This window comes from Nicotiana tabacum, chromosome 24, assembly GCF_000715075.1.
Source record: "Nicotiana tabacum cultivar K326 chromosome 24, ASM71507v2, whole genome shotgun sequence".
In the NCBI taxonomy this organism is placed as follows: Eukaryota; Viridiplantae; Streptophyta; class Magnoliopsida; order Solanales; family Solanaceae; genus Nicotiana; species Nicotiana tabacum.
In genome coordinates this window covers 84224363-84239722 of record NC_134103.1, presented here as the reverse complement: position 1 = coordinate 84239722, position 15360 = coordinate 84224363, and positions in this window count along the sequence as shown.

Here is a 15360-nt window from a genome sequence, read left to right as displayed (position 1 = left end):
TAATATATATATTTTCAGGTGATAAGTTCCTACTCAAATAGTTTTGTTATTGTTACAGTCAGAGGCGGATCCACGTGGTGATAAGTGGGTTCAACTGAACTCGTTTCGTCAAAAAATAATACTATATATATAAATTACGGCTAAAGCAAGATAAATTTTGTATAGAAATTATATTTGAACCCACTTGATAGAAGTTTTGCTCTTGCAAAAGTGATCGAGCGGGTTTAAAGTATTGGTTAGGTCGTGTGTTTGAATCCTTTTCATGTTTTGAGCCTACTTTATTTATTTTTTTTGGTACGAATTGCAACAAGAATCAGAAAAGGAAACAAACCCATAAAGATAGCAGCATAGCCTAATATAATTATCTTTGCAATCAAATCAAATTATTTTTCTTGTAGTATATATTTTACCGTTTTCTTTATTTTATTTTATAGTTTATTTTCTTTACATAAATTCAATAGAAATTATATTGAAGTTTAGTCTACTCCGGAAGGTAATTTTAGTTCCCCCTTTCATAAAATTTGCTAAGACTTGCAAATATATTTGTTGAAATTATTTGTCATTTGTTAGTTTAATTTAATTTAGTTTATGTTGAAATTCTTTTCGTTTTTTTAAATTTAATTTTTTTAGTGTATAAGCTCTCTTTCTTTGATTATTGGTGTTAATTTAATTTAATTTGTTACTCTTTTCTTATTGTCTTCTTTTGCAAATAATAACTTGTTACTTATAAATGCTAAAAAGATTTTATAATCGATCAAATTTCTTAAGAGTTAATAAATTCTAAAATTGGTCAAATCTTTTTTTGTTAAAGTTCAATAAATTAGGTAAAATTAGATTTTGAAATTAAAATAAGAAAACATTTGTTTAGAATATATAGCACCGACTTTAAGTGGACTTTATTACGAGATCACGTTGTGAGCAGTAATGACAAAAAAACTTGTTTCTCGTGTCTTATACGGCTTATATTAGTTATGAACTTTTTTAATTGAACCCGCTTGTACAAAATCATGAGTCCGCCACTAATTACAAATAACCTCTAAAGTTGTTAAAAATTCTCCATGAAATCTATAAATAGTAGTAGTAACTAATTACTTCAAAATTTTCCGTCAATAGTTATCTTACTTGAGGAAAATGAAACTTGTTGGAACAGTATTTCTGATTCAGCACGATTTTGATTTTAAGATTTGTCAATATTTGAAATTCATTTGTTCAAAAGTACATTTTATGTGTTATTCAGTACAAATAATTGGTGAACTTTCTGAAGGGGTTTCTGCAGGATAAGGATCAAGCTAGTGGAACTGGATTTCAATACTCTCATAATCTAGCTTATGGCGGTGTCTCCAAGAGATTAATAAAAATATGAAATTCTTATACAAAAATTCTTTTTTGTTTTTTTTTACCCGGTATTCATACTTATTTCAGTCTCCAAGTAATCCGGATTCATGCCGGTTGCGCTCATTATATCAAAAAAAAATTCATTCATAAGGTTCGAATCCTAAATCTCTGATTAAGGGTAAAGTGATCTTATTCATGACCCTTGAAGACCGGTACTGAATCCAAATATTAATATGCTATCCAACTAGATCATTCATTCAAAATAAATGTGTACAAATGTTAATTTTGCCGATCAAATTGTTGCACTTTCTACTAATTCAAACGAGGAAAAAACACAATTGGCCAGGATTTAAAGTCTTTTTACAAGATTCTAGTAGCATTAATCAATTAACAAACATAGCATAAATTTTTTACATTCCATAATATAATCCTAGCTCGGCCCAATCAAATCCCAACCGAGATTCCCTCTTCCCATAAAACAATCTATTTGTAATGACAAAAAATATCATCTTTAAATTTAATTAGTAAGTCTGCGTTCTAAAACCTCGAAAAGTACCATTTATCATTTCTCGACTTGCGTGCGCAGTCCGTACAATTTTTCGGAAAGCTTTTATGTGAAAAATGGATTAAAATGGGAAATAGAGCTTTAAAACTCAACTAAGTTGACTTTGGTCAACATTTTAAGAAAACGGACCCGGATCTGTGTTTTGAAAATTCTGATAGGTCCGTATCGTGATTTGGGATTTGGGCGTATGCCCGAAATCGAATTCAGAGGTCCCTAGTCCGAGATATGAAATTTTGATGAAAAATTAAAAGCTTGAAAGCTTAATGATTTCTAAGAAATTACTGATGTTGGATTTATTGACCTCGGGTCTGTATTTTGGTTCTGGAGCCTGGTATAGGTCCACTATAATATTTATGACTTGTCTACCCGAATTTGGTGAGAATCGGAGTTGATTTGATGTGATTCGGATGTCCGGTTGTAAAAATATGAGTTTTAAAGTTTTCTTGAAAACTTCCTTTGAGTTGGTATCTGATTCGTAGTTCTAGGTGTTATTTTGGCAATTTGATCGTACGAGCAAGTTCGTATGATGTTTTAGAACTTGTGTGCATATTTGGTTTGGAGCCCCGAGGGCTCGGGTGAGTTTCGGATAGGCTACGGGATAATTTCGGACTTAGGAAATCTGGTATTCTACAGACTTCAGGCTTCTGGTGTGTTCTTCTTCGCGTTTGCAAAGGTACTCTCGCGAACGCGAAGAGCAAATTAGGGCTGGCACGTTTTGTGCTTCGCGTTCGCGAAGGCTTGAGGTTTAAAGCTTCGCCTTCGCGATAGAAGCCTTGCGCTCGCGAAGGGAAAGAGACTAGCCAGGAAAATTAGCCTTCGCGTTCTCGAAGGCCAAGCCAGGCATGCATCGCGTTCGCGAGGTAGCCCGCGCATTCGCGAAGAGTAAAATTTGACAGCACATAATTGTGCTTCGCGAACGCGAGGCACTGACCGCGTTCGCGAAGGGTAAAAATCCCAGAATCAAAACTTAAGTTCTAGAAATGGGGTTTCGATCCATTTTCAATTCTTTCCCATTTTTGAGCTCGGGTAAGGCGATTTTTGGGCAATTTTCACGGAAAAAGATTGGGGTAAGTGTTCCTTATACTATATTGATTATATTTCATGATTTCATACTCATTTTTATCATGAATCCGTGAAATTTTGGAAGAAAATCAGATTTTTATAAAATCTTTCAAAAACGAAAATTTAAGATTTAAAGGTCCATTTGATATCGGAATTGGACAAATTTTGTATGGTTGAACTCGTATCGGAACGGGTGTTCGAATTTTGTAAGTTTTTTCAAGATTCGAGATGTGGGTCCTACTGTAGAATATTTTAATGAATTTTAAATTTTTATCCGAAAAATTTATAAATTCATATGGAATTAATTCCTATGATTCGTATTGAATATATCGAATTGTTTGTGAATAGATTGAAATCTTTCGGAGGCAAATTTTAAAGGAAAAACTGTGGTTGAATAATTGATTGAAATTTGCAAAGTGAGGTAAGTGTCGGGGTTAACCTTGACTTGAGGGAATAGAACACTTAAATTATTTTTTATGTGAAATGCATGTGAACGACGTATAGGCGAGGTGACGAGTGTCTATACGTCGTCAAATTAATTATTTTCCTGCTTACTTGAAAAATCATAAATTATTTTTAATCATAAATTAATTATTATAATAATTGTTTCTCTCTTATTCTTTGTTAAATATTAATTCTTGAATTCCTGCATTAATTGTTACATGCTATTTAAATTATGTGATTTAATTGTTATTTGACATTTAGTATATTAAATATTAAACTGCCTATTTTCTCCCTGATTTCTATAATAATTTGCTATTTGTAATTGTTTATTTCATAATTAAATCACAATTGTTGCATACTTGTTGTCTTATAATTTTATATTAATTGTTGCATTTATTGGGAAAATTTTTTCTATAAGAATTGATTGAAATGGATATATTGGAGGATCGGGTTGCACGCCGCAACAGACTTATTAAAAGTTAATATTGGAGGATCGGGCTGCACGCCGCAACAGTCTTATTAAAAGTTAATATTGAAGGATCGGGTTGCACGCCGCAATAGACTTATTAAAAGTTAATATTGGAGGATCGGGTTGAACGCCGCAACAGACTTATTGAAAAGTCAATATTGAGGGATCAGATTGCACGCCGCAATAGACTTATTGAAAAGTCAATATTGGGGATCGGATTGCACGTCGCATCAGACTTATTTAAAAGTCTATGTATATACTTGATTGAAATAAATATATGACAGGCTTGATTAAAATGAATATATTGAAGGAGCGGGTTGCACGCTGCAACAGAATTGAATGTGAATATATTGTGAGAGCGGGTAGCACACTGCAACGGAATTGGTTGAAATAATAATGGATTATGACTGCTGAGTTGGTTTCAATTATTATAAATGAGTTACCTGATTTATTTCTATTATTTGTTATTGTTATCAATATTGCGTACAGGTTAATGTAAGTGAACCGCCTTAGCCTCGTCACTACTTCGTCGAGGTTAGGCTCAGCACTTACCAGTACATGGGGTCGTTTGTACTGATACTACACTCTGCACTTCTTGTGCAGATTTTGGAGGTTGTCCTAGCGGCGTACCATTCACTTGCTCGGATTTCAGCTACCAGAAGAGACTTGAGGTATAATTGCATGGCGTCCGCAGTTCTGAAATCCCCGTCTATTTTACTTTAGCTGTGTGTTTATTTCTAGACAGCTTTATTTTATTCAGACCTTTATTTGTATTTATTCTAGAAGCTCGTACACTTGTGACACTAATTCTGGGATGGTATTTAGATACCATTATTTTTTTATGGATTATTTTACTATATTTCAAACTTTGCTTCCGTATTTTCTTGATTATTAATAATTTAAAGATTGTTTAAAAAAATTGGTTAATATTATTCTAACGTTGGCTTGCCTAGCAAGTAAAATATTAGGCGCCATCACGGTCCGAAGGTGGGAATTTTGGGTCGTGATAGTTGGTATCAGAGCACTAGGTTACATAGGTCTCACGAGTCACGAGCAAGCTTAGTAGAGTCTGATGGATCGGTACGGAGACGTCTGTATTTATCTCTCAGAGGCTATGAAGTTTAGGAACAATATCCCTTCTTTCTTATTCTGTCGTGCGATTTTATTCTATCATCTATGATTGAACCATTCTACTCTTATTCTCTCGCAGATGGTGAGAACACGTAATACCTCTACCGATGGACAGGGACCAGAACCCCCGATAGCAACTATGGCCAGGGGTAGAGGTCGAGATCGTGCCAGAGGCCGAGGCAGAGGCCGAGGTAGAGCTCAGTCCAGAGCTCGAGCAGCTGCACCTGTTACAGAACCTCAGGTGGATCTTCAGGAGGAAGTTCCAGTTCAGAATGTACCAGTTGGACCAGTTTAGGTCCCGGAAGGATTTATAGCCACTCAAGTACTTTAGGACGCTCTAGTCCGTTTGGTAAGTCTTATGGAGGGTGTGGCTCAGAATGGTACATTTTCAGTGGCACCAGCCGTCTCACAGGATGGGGGAGGAGCACAAACTCCCACTACTCCAGCTCTGGAGCAGATGGCTCCCCAGAATCAGGCTCCAGCAGCCCCGCCAGTTGGGATAGTTCAGCCGGTTGTTGCGGTACAGACCGATGATAGGCCCGCCATGTCTTTTGAGGCCTTATTGAGATTGGATAAGTTCACTTCAGTAGTACACCTTCTGAGGACCCACAAGATTATCTTGAACGCTGCCATGAGGTGCTGCGGCATATGGGTATAGTTGAGACCAATGGAGTTGATTTTTCTGTATTCCAGATGACGGGTTCCGCCAAGAGGTGGTGGAGAGATTACACATTGACCCGACCAGTCGGATCACCTGCACTTACCTGGGAGCAGTTCTCTCAGCTATTTCTGGAGAAGTTCCTCCCTATCACACTGAGAGAGGAATTCCGCAAGCAATTTGAGCATCTACAGCAGGGCAGTATGACTGTTACTCAGTATGAGTCCCGTTTTGTGGATTTGGCCCGTCATGCTCTCCTTTTACTACCTACGGAGGGAGAGAGAGTGAGGAGGTTTATTGAGGGACTCACTCACCCTATCAGACTTCAGATGGCCAAGGAAACCGAAAGTGAGATTTCTTTTCAGGTGGCTGCTAATGTCGCCAGGAGGATCGAGATGGTTCTTGCATAGGAGAGAGGGCAGAGGTCTTATAAGAGGCCTCGTCAGTTCGGTGGTTTCAGTGGTGCCTCGTCTGGAGGCAGGGGTAATTTTGGTAGGGGTCATCCTCCCAGACCGTTTAATTCAGCACTTCATGCATCTCCCGGTGTTTCAGGGAGTCACGGTCCTATTATGCCTTACTCTGGGCAGCCAGTATTCAGTGCACATTCAGCTCCTATCAGTGCACCACCACTCCAGAGTTACTACAGTGGTTATCTGACCCATTTGTGTCAGCTTCAGCAGCCACGGCATCAGGATGAGTGTTATGAGTGTGGGAACATTGGTCACATCAGGAGGTATTGCCCTAGATTGGCAAGTAACAGATCTCGGCAGGATTCTCGTGCCATCATATCGGCACCGGTTGCTTCACCGCCTGCTCAGCCAGCTAGAGGTAGGGGTCAGGCAGCTAGAGGTGGAGGTCAGGCCATTAGAGGTGGAGGTCAGGCCATCAGAGGTGGAGGTCAGACCGTTAGAGGTGGAGGCCAGCCAGTTAGATGCCGTCCCAGAGATGCAGTTCAGAGTGGTGGGGCCCAGCCCCAATTTTATGCTTTTCCAGCTAGGCCTGAGGCTGAGTCATCTGATACTGTGATCACATGTATTATTCCAGTTTGCCATAGAGATGCTTCAGTTCTATTTGATCTAGGATCTACTTATTCCTATGTATCCTCCTATTTTGCTTCATATTTGGTTGTGCCTTGTGATTCTCTGAGTGCTTCTATGTGTGTATCTACACCAGTGGGAGATTCTGTTGTAGTAGATCATGTCTATCGTTCATGTGTGGTTACTATTGGTAATCTTGAGACTAGTGTGGATCTTCTACTTCTTGATATGGTAGATTTTGATGTCATCTTGGGTATGGATTGGTTGTCTCCTTATCATGCTATATTAGACTGTCATGTCAAGACAGTAACTCTAGCTATGTTGGGGTTACCTCGGTTAGAGTGGAAAAGAAATCCTGGCCATTCTGCCAGCAGGGTTATTTCTTATATGAAAGCTCGACGTATGGTAGAGAAAGGGTGTCTAGCCTATTTGGCTTATATTCGCGATCCTAGTGCGGATGTCCCTTCTATGGACTCAGTACCAGTTGTTCGTGAATTTTCAGAAGTATTTCCTGCAGATTTTCCAGGGATGCCACCCGACAGAGATATTGACTTCTGTATTGATTTGGCTCCGGGCACTCAGCCCATTTCTATTCCACCATACCGCATGGCCCCGCCAAAGTTGAAAGAATTGAAAAAGTAGTTACAAGACTTGCTTGATCAGGGATTCATTAGACCCAGTGTCTCTCCCTGGGGTGCACCAGTATTATTTGTAAAGAAGAAAGATGGCTCGATGCGGATGTGTATAGACTATCGGCAGTTGAACAAGGCCACTATCAGAAACAAATATCCGCTGCCAAGAATTGATGACTTATTTGATCAACCTCAGGGTGCCAAGGTATTTTTGAAGATTGATTTGAGATCTGGTTACCATCAGTTGAATATTAGGGCATCTGATGTCCCTAAGACAGCTTTTTGGACTCAGTATGGGCATTACGAGCTCCTAGTGATGTCATTTGGATTGACAAATGCTCCAGCATCATTTATGGATTTGATGAATCGAGTGTTCAAGCCTTATTTGGATTCTTTTGTGGTTGTATTTATTGATGATATCTTGATTTACTCCAGCAGTCGAGAGGAGCATGAGAAGCATCTTCAAAGTGTGCTTCACACCTTGAAGAATAATCAGTTATATGCCAAATTTTCAAAATGTGAGTTTTGGTTAGACTCAGTTGCCTTTTTGGGACATGTTGTATCGGCAGAAGGCATAAAGGTGGATCCTAAGAAGATTGAGGCTGTTCAGAATTGGCCTAGACCTACTTCAGTTACAGAGATCCGGAGTTTCCTAGGTTTAGTAGGTTATTATCGTCGGTTCGTGGAAGGATTTTCATCTATAGCAAGCCCATTGACCAGACTAACCTAGAAGGGTGTCCCATTCAGATGGTCAGACGAATGTGAGTTTAGCTTTCAGAAGCTCAAGACCGCTTTGACTACGGCGCTAATGTTGGTATTACCCACAAGTTCAGGATCGTATACAGTATATTGTGACCTCACATTGGGATTGGTGCAGTATTAATGCAAGATGGCAAGGTAATTGCATATGCATCGCGACAGTTGAAAGTTCACGAGAAGAATTATCCTGCTCATGACTTAGAATTGGCAGCCATTGTCCATGCGCTGAAGATTTGGAGGCATTACCTCTACGGTGTCTCGTGTGAGGTATTTACTAATCATCGTAGCCTCCAGTATCTATTCAAAGAAAAGGATCTTAATTTGAGGCAGAGAAGATGGATGGAGTTGTTGAAAGACTATGATATCACCATTTTGTATCATCCTGGAAAGGCCAATGTGGTGGCTGATGCCTTGAGTAGAAAGGCTGTGAGTATGGGCAGTCTTGCATATATTCCGGTTGGTGAGAGGCCATTAGCTGCATATGTTCAGACTTTGGCTAATCAGTTCGTGAGGTTAGATATTTCAGAACCCAGTCGGGTTCTAGCTTGCACAGTCGCTCGGTCTTCTTTATATGAGCGCATCAGAGAGAGGCAGTATGATGATCCTCACTTACTTGTCCTTAAGGAGACGGTGTGGCACGGTGATGCCAAACAGGTTGCTGTGGGGGAAGATGGGGTTCTGCGAATGCAGGGTCATATTTGTGTGCCTAATGTGGATGGACTTCGTGAATTAATTCTTGAAGAAGCACACTGTTCCAGGTATTCCATTCATCTAGGTACCCCCAAAATGTATCAAGATTTGCGGCAACATTATTGGTAGAGGAGAATAAAAAAGGATATAGTTGCATATAGCTCGGTGTCTGAATTGTCAGCAAGTTAAGTACGAGCATCAGAGACTTGGTAGTTTGCTTCAGAAGTTAGAAATTCCTGAGTGGAAGTGGGAGCGTATCACTATGGATTTTGTTGTTGGGCTCCCACGGACTCAGAGAAAATTTGACGCAGTTTGGGTCATTGTGGATAGGTTGACCAAGTCAGCACATTTCATTCCAGTGGTAGTTACCTATTCTTCAGAGAGGTTAGCTGAAATTTACATTCGTGAGATTGGCCGCCTTCATGGTGTGCCCGTGTCTATTATTTCAGATCGAGGTATGCAGTTTACCTCACATTTCTGGAGGGTTGTACAATGTGAGTTAGGCACGTGGGTGGAGTTCAGTACAACATTTTATCCACAGACGGACAGTCAAAGCGCACTATTCAAATATTGGAAGATATGCTCCGCGCTTGTGTGATAGACTTTGGAGGTTCTTGGGATCATTTCTTGCCACTTGTGGAGTTTGCTTATAATAATAATAATAGCTACCAGTCGAGCATTGCATTATACGGAAGGCGATGCCGATCACCAGTTGGTTGGTTTGAACCGGGAGAGGCTCGGTTGTTGGGTACCGATTTGGTACAGGATGCCTTGGATAAGGTCAAGATTATTCAGGATCGACTTCGCACAGCTCAGTCTAGGCAAAAGAGTTATGCCGACCGAAAAGTTCGTGATATTGCATTCATGGTTGGAGAAAGAATATTGCTCCGGGTTTCACCTATGAAAGGTGTAATGAGGTTCGGAAAGAAGGGCAAGTTGAGCCCTAGGTATATCGGACACTTTGAAATTCTTGAAAGGGTGGGTGAAATAGCCTACAGGCTTGCATTACCACCTAGTTTATCAGCGGTTCATCCGGTTTTTCATGTGTCTATGCTCTGGAAATATCATGGTGATCCGTCACATGTGTTAGATTTCAGCTCAATCCAATTGGACAAAGATTTGACTTACGAGGAGGAGTCGGTGGCTATTCTAGCCCGGCAGGTCCGACAGTTGAGGTCAAAGAGTTATCCTTCAGTTCGGGTGCAATGGAGAGGTCAGCCGATAGAGGCATCTACCTGGGAGTCCGAGTCGGACATGCAGAGTAAATATCCACACTTATACACCAGCTCGGGCACTTTTTTCTAACTCCGTTCGAGGACGAATGGTTGTTTTAGAGGTGGAGAATGTGATAACCCAAAATATTATCTTTAAATTTAATAAGTAATTCTGTATTCTAAGACCTCTAAAAATACCATTTATCATTCCTCGACTTGCGTGCGCAGTCCGTGCAATTTTGCGGAAAGTTTTTATGTGAAAAATGGATTAAAATGGGAAATAGAGTTTTAGAACTCAATTAAGTTGACTTTGGTCAACATTTTGAGAAAACGGACCCAGATCTGTGTTTTGAAAATTTCGGTAGGTCCGTATCGTGATTTGGAACTTGGGCGTATGCCCGGAATCGAATTTCGAGGTCCCTAGCCCGAGATATGGAATTTTGATTAAAAAAAATTAAAAGCTTGAAAGCTTAATGATTTCTAAGAAATTAATCATGTTGGATTTATTGACCTCGGGTCCGATTCGTAGTTCTAGGTGTTATTTTGGTAATTTGATCACACGAGTAAGTTTGTATGATATTTTAGAACTTGTGTGCATGTTTGGTTTGGAGCCCCGAGTGCTCGGGTGAGTTTTGGATAGGCTACGGGATGATTTCGGACTTAGGAAATTTGGTTTTCTGCAGACTTCAGGCTTCTGGTGTGTTCTTCTTCCCGTTCGCGAAGGTACTCTCGCGAACGCGAAGAGCAAATTGGGGCTGGCATGTTTTTTGCTTCGCGTTCGCGAAGGCTTGAGGTTCAAAGTTTCGCCTTCGCGATAGAAGCCTCGCGTTCACAAAGGGAAAGAGACTGGCTAGGAAAATTAGCCTTCGCGTTAGCGAAGGGCATCTCGCGTTCGCGAAGGCCAAGCCAGGCATGCATCGTGTTCGTGAGGTAGCCCTCGCATTCGCGAAGATTAAAATTTGATAGCACATAATTGTTCTTTGCGAACGCGAGGCACTGACCGCGTTCGCGAAGGGTAAAAATCCCAGAATCAGAACTTAAGTTCTGGAAATGGGGTTTCGACCCATTTTCAATTCTTTCCCATTTTTTAGGGTAAGGCGATTTTTGGGCGATTTTCACGGAAAAATATTGGGGTAAGTGTTCCTTATCCTATATTGATTATATTTCATGATTTCATACTCATTTTTATCATGAATCTGTGAAATTTTGGGAAAAAAAATAAGATTTTTATAAAATCTTCCAGAAACGAAAATTTAAGATTTGAAGGTCCATTTGATATCGAAATTGGACAATTTTTGTATGGTTGAACTCGTATCAGAACGTGTGAATATATCAAATTGTTTGTGAATAGATTAGAAGCTTTCGGAGGCAAATTTAAAAGGAAAAATCGTGGTTGAATAATTGATTGAAATTTACAAAGCGGGGTAAGTGTCGGGGTTAACCTTGACTTAAGGGAATAGAACCCTTAAATTATTTGTTATGTGAAATGCATGTGAACGACGTATAGGCGAGGTGAGGAGTGTCTATACATCGTCAAATTAATTGTATTCCTGCTTACTTGAAAAATCATAAATTATTTTTAATCATAAATTAATTATTATAATAATTGTTTCTCTCTTATTCTTTGTTAAATATTAATTCTTGAATTCCTGCATTAATTGTTACATGCTATTTGAATTATGTGATTTAATTGTTATTTGACATTTAGTATATTAAATATTAAACTGCCTATTTTCTCCCTGATTTCTATAATAATTTTTTATTTGTCATTATTTGTTTCATAATTAAATCATAATTGTTGTATACTTGTTGTCTTATAATTTTATATTAATTATTGCATTTATTGAGAAAATTTCTTCTATAAGAATTGATTGAAATGGATATATTGGAGGATCGGGTTGCACGCCGCAACAGACTTATTAAAAGTTAATATTGGAGGATCGGGTTGCACGCCGCAACAGACTTATTGAAAAGTCAATATTGGGGGGATCAGATTGCCCGCCGCAATAGACTTATTGAAAAGTCAATATTGAGGGATCGAATTGCACGCCGCATCAGACTTATTTAAAAGTCTATATATATACTTGATTGAAATAAATATATGATAGACTTGATTAAAATAAATATATTGGAGGAGCGGGTTGCACGCTGCAACAGAATTGAATGTGAATATATTGTGAGATCGGGTTGCACGCTGCAACAGAATTGGTTGAAATAATAATGGATTATGACTGCTGAGTTGGCTTCAATTATTATAAATGAGTTACCTGATTTATTTCTATTATTTGTTGTTGTTATCAATAATGCGTACATGTTAATATAAGTGAATCGTCTTAGCCTCGTCACTACTTCGTCGAGGTGGAGATCTATATTTTAGAGAGATTTTAAGGTTTGTTACATGGTGGCTAAGTCACATTTTCCCTATAAATAGAGGGATTCTATTCCATTGTAATTCATCCAAAATCAATAAGAATTCTCTCTCTCTCTCTCTCTCTCTCTCTCTCTCTCTCTCTCTCTCTCTCTCTCTCTCTCTCTCTCTCTCTCTCTCTCTCTCTTTCCTCCTTCTCTCTTCTGCAATATCTTCTTCTTCTTTTATTGTTTTATAACACGTTATCAGCACGATACTCTAACAAATTGAGTAGAGGGTGGTTGTTTTAATTTGTAAATATACTATTAATTAGTTGTCTAATGTTTGAGAAATTAAACCACCCGTGGAGAGAAGATATAGGAATTTCCGTGAGGCTCTTGCGTGAAATGCATTGATATTCCTATGCTAGGCATCTGCTTTGGTCACCAAACTTTGGGATACGTGCATGATGCTCAACTTGTACATAATATTGAGCATAATGATTGTCAATTGTTCCATGAACTTCCTTCAGGAATAAATTCTGGATTTAAGGTAAGTATTTTACCTTATTTTTCTCTTTTAAATTCTTGAAATTCTATAATTTTATTTTAAATACAAACGAAGACAATAAATTTTGATAATAACTCCGATAGAGTTTGTATGAAATTATAACTACCCGAAGTGATAAAATTTCTATGTCATGCTATGATCAAATTCATGCATGATTGTGAGCACAAGAAGTGAAAACTCGTCCCATTGAATTTTCTTCATTCTTGTTCCCTTAAGAGAAAGTGGTAGCAGTATGTAATAAGTCTGAAAGAAGATAAAATTATTACCGTAAAGGTATAAATGGATGTGGACGTAGTAACAAAACAAATTATAATCGTCATCATTATGGTAATGAGAATAATAAGGATTCTCAAAATAGTCCTTCACTTTGTGAAAGTAATGTTTGTCATCGATTTGATATGAGATTTTGTAATGCACATATAGATGATTATGGTCAATTCATGATGTGAATGTGATAACATGTGATTTATGAATATATATTCATTCTTGGAAGAATATGAATGTGCTAGTGGTAGTGAATATACCACACTCGCCTCTAGAAGGAAGTTTGAGATGAAATAAGAAAATAATTTCATTATTATGGCATGAATGGTCATTGATCACGTACCTATTGTGATTATACCAAAATATTCTGGCAATGTATGATTATTACAGGGCAAAAGTAATGGAAGCAACATATCTTGCCTATAATGATTTTGACCATGACCATAATGGTATAACTTTTTCTTTGAAAAATATATTTACCATATGGATGTTGATGAATATGTGGTAGTACAAAATTAATTGAGAGATTTGGAAGAGCCAATTATTACTATTTTGGAGAAATAAAATTGATTGTCAATAAGGTATTGTGTCGTAGTAAATCTCAAAGAAACTTATTGAGTTTCTAAAGTATTCGCGAAAGCGGTTGGTTATATTGAGACTATAAATAAAGGAAAGATTTAATATCTTCTATTACTACAACTTGTAGCTGGGCAATATATATATGAAAAGCTACCCGCTTTATTCTCCAGTTTGTACTACACAAATAAAAGAATGCCACAATAAAGTAAAAGTTTATTGATATATAGACCCATATCATAATAAACTTGGAGTTTATTGATAATTTCACACGTCATGGTGTAAACCCAAAGTTTATCAATACCGATAATTTATTGACGAGCGCAAAACACAACACAAAATTATTGCTCGCTAGTCAAAGATAGTATAGATTACTTATCGTCTCCACATGGATTGGATGTAAACAATGTTTAAATAATCTCCAGTTGATTACTATCCAGGAAAATTAACACTTGATTTGATGACTGTTACTATGGTTAACTACTAAAAATTAAGCAAATAACAATTGATCACAAAAGATAACAGATGAGCAACAAGGAAATATCAATGAGAGGGATAAGGGTATTTGACTAGATAGGTGAAAGATAACTGACTCGGAATCCAATTCTTGAGTTAATTCATTCTATAATACGATTGATTCTCACGAATTCAACCGGCAATCAGATTGCACTTGAAGTTAATGTTCCTCTTTTGATTAAACGTTAATTCAGTAATTAATCCAATTGAAGCAAGGTAAACAATTGCAACAATCAAATGATGGTTATGATCTAAAGGGTAACTTCTGACAAATATTTCCCTATTTGCTAGTACGATTAACAATTCAAGAGGCTATTTCGATTACCTATTTGAATCACGAATTTAAACTAGAGCATAAAATATGAAGAAATTCAATATCAAACTCCTCTTTCGATTAAGCAAAATAGTAAATAACTCACAATACAAATTAAAGCTCCATCAATTAATTCTAACAATTATCAAGAATCGAATCCCTAATCAAGTTATTGAAATACCGTATATGTCAACACCCTAATGGAAATTACTCCAGAACAATGTAGTAATACATATCAAATAAGTTTAAGAACAAAGAAAATATCAATTCTAATGATTCGATATAAACTCTCGTATTGTATCGATTGCAGGTTGTAATATTGATGAATTCTTGAGTCTTCTTGCCTTGGTTGGTTCTTCAATCTCACGTAGGTCAAAAGTACCTTCAAAATTATATTTTTGGTGTATTTATACCGTGTAGAAACAAACCCAGATGAAACTACCCTTTCCTAGCCGAACTTGGAAATCACTCTGACGATTTTGCACAGCTGCGCCGCATGCCGCGCTGCCCCATGCGGCGCTCTAGTGAGGAAATCCAGAGAGCTTGCACTTTGCTTGTCATACCACTTTTGCACTGTCGCGCCGTACCTCACGGCGCCCCATGCGGCGCGATAGTGACTTTTTCTCAGAGTAAATTCGTTTGTTCACATTTTGATATCCGGACTTGGTCCTCGACCCTCGAACTTGATCCTGACTTAATTTCTTGGGCTTCTACTCAAACTTCAAATCTCCAACTTGTTCGATTTCGCTCCAAAGTACCTAAATAGCTCAGAATTATT